Source organism: Notothenia coriiceps, unplaced genomic scaffold (genome assembly GCF_000735185.1).
Source record: "Notothenia coriiceps isolate Sejong01 unplaced genomic scaffold, NC01 NC01_scaffold00037202, whole genome shotgun sequence".
Lineage (NCBI taxonomy): Eukaryota > Metazoa > Chordata > Actinopteri > Perciformes > Nototheniidae > Notothenia > Notothenia coriiceps.
The window spans coordinates 716-3260 of record NW_011369903.1 but is presented as its reverse complement, the minus strand read 5'-3'; the positions used below and the strand labels follow the sequence as shown (position 1 = coordinate 3260).

Below are 2545 nucleotides of genomic sequence, written 5' to 3'. Positions count from 1 at the left end.
GGAGTCTCAGTGGCCAGGGAACCCAGACCAAAATGTCACAAAGCTCTCTTTCTCCAGATGATCCTGAAGTGAAAAGGAATGTCACTGTAAGTGTGATGAGTATTGAGGGTTGTAGTCCTGTAGTTCTGGATGAGCTGCAGAGGTCGGATGGCGCAAGCAGGTAGACCAGCCAGTTATGTTATAAATGTAAAGTATGGTCTCCAGAACATAAAAGCTGCCGGATGATAACCTGCATGCGTTTGGACATTTACACAATTAGCATAAATTGCATTAATTAGCATTATAGTCTGTTGACAATTATTAAAAATGGACTTGGTTGATCAGGACAATTTTGACAGTCCCCTGTAACCAGAGAGGCCAGAAGGTGGGCTGGTTGTGACACATTTTGGGTCAATTTTGAAGTTAACGGGGACTCTGGACAGATTGCTTATATAGTTTTAAAATAATTGTTCACCTTGTGCTCTCTATCCAATGATCACAACACTCCTCATGGTAATCAGAATCAGACCATGCAGAGTCAGACTGCACCACTTTCTGGTTAAGACTGACATTTTTTTATCCTGAAAATGTCCGGGCTGGAGTCCAAAGCCATTTTGTAACTATTGTCTGAATATGTTAATTTATTGTTCCATTTGACAGAATCATAAATCCTCAATGTGTCCCACCACGGGGAAATGCACATGAATACAACAGCAGATAAAGTGACGAAAGAAATAAAAAAATGGCTAAGTATGCACACGTTATTAAAAACAAAATGAGACAGGAAGCACCTGGTGGAGGGGGAGGGAGGAGGAGTGATGGGAGCTCCTGATTGGCTGGGAGGAGATCCCAGGATGATGTCGCCAGAGTCAACTGTTGGGGGACAACGAAAACATGACATCTATATAAATATATGTAACCAAGCTCTCCAGAGAGCAACTTAACAAGAATGTTGGATTCAATGTTGATGTAATGCTTTTCCTTTATCAAGATAAGATTGAAATGCTGAATATCATAGAATTATTCCGTAGTTATAAAAAGCTCTTGTGTCTTTGTAATGGTTTCCAGTGTGTCTGTCTACAAACTAACGCATTACGTTTTGCAAATAAGAAACGTGTGTCAGACAAACACAATACACGTTTCTAATAAATCATATTTAGCGTTAGGGTTAGCGTTTTGTATTTTCTAACCACTGTGTTTGTTAGTGAACCATAAGGCATTTGTAAAACTTGTTTAGTTTGTGGAGTGATGGCAGGAAGTGAGCTCCGTACTTCTGAATAGAAATGAGTAGTAAAGCTTGAAATCAAGTTTAAATGAAGACATGCGTTAAACCTGCTAAATAAAGATACATAATAAAATGAATGAATAGAGGACAGGTGAGGCGTACGTGAGATGGAGCGGAGGTTCTGCTCCACGATGCCAACCTTCACCACCTGACACACACACACACACACACACACACACACACACACACACACACACACACACACACACACACACACACACACACACACACACACACACACACACACACACACACACACACAGACAGACAGACACACACACACACAGACACAGACACAGACAGACAGACAGACACAGACACAAACAGACAGACAGACAGACAGACAGACACAGACACACACACACACACACAGACAAACAGACAGACAGACAGACAGACAGACAGACACACACACACACAGACACACAGTTTGGATGATGTTGTAAGATGTAAAAGTTTAATTCACAGTTCTGTAATTATAGTCTGATAGTAATTGACATTTCCTCTTACCCCGATAAAAGGAACAAACTTCTGACAGTAGTCGTCGTCGGGGCTGAAGAACAAAATCAGATTCAAACAAAAAGCAGAAATATGAACAAATCAAACATAGTCTCTATCCGTCTCACTGTGATTCCTCTGGTGTCCACTAGAGGCTGCTGTGGCTAACTCTGCACTCAAGACGTTCGGCATTCTAATTAAAGTAGATCTTTCTTTCTTTGACATGAAGTCCACAGTGTTACTTCAGGACAGACCCCTCCCTGTGCAGCTGTAATGAAGGCGGGTCTGAGCTCTGGTCCTGACAGGCGGGTACCTCTTGTGTTTGCAGGTCAGCATGGCCTCTGATATGGGACACAGGTGAGAGACAGCCGCTCCGCTCAGGTACTGAGACACTCGCCCTGCGACACCCACAGGATCTGTCCAGCAGAGAGCACAGTTTAGACAGATGGTGCATTCAGGGTCCTAGAGCATCATCATCCCAGCCTCCCTCAGCGTTTAACAAAAATGCTCCCAGCTCTTTTCTTAAGGTTTCTATGACAGTCTTGTTATTGTTCATTTGTAAATTCAAAATGTATTTGTTCTACTGTTTATTTCTTGTCTTTTAATTTGTATTGTGCAATGCCATGTATTTTATGCTGCAACACAAACCTTTCCCAAAAGGGGATCAATAAACTATTTCTTCTCTTACACTTTGTGTGGCTCTGTCTGACAGGTGCAGAGCAAGGAGAGCCATCTGCTTACGGAGATAAAAGCTAAATCCAATGTCCGCCGACCAATCAGGTC

At 42.3% G+C, this 2545-nt stretch overlaps 1 long non-coding RNA gene across 1 annotated transcript; it reads right to left on the bottom strand.

Moving 5' to 3' along the window:
• Positions 1-1375: 1375 nt before the first annotated feature.
• On the bottom strand, positions 1376-2164 carry LOC104964360 (uncharacterized). Its single transcript, XR_800405.1, has 3 exons — positions 2076-2164; positions 1775-1817; positions 1376-1412 (listed from the first exon to the last, which is right to left on the bottom strand). It is a non-coding gene; the product is annotated as an uncharacterized lncRNA (long non-coding RNA).
• Between the last annotated feature and the right edge of the window lie 381 nt (positions 2165-2545).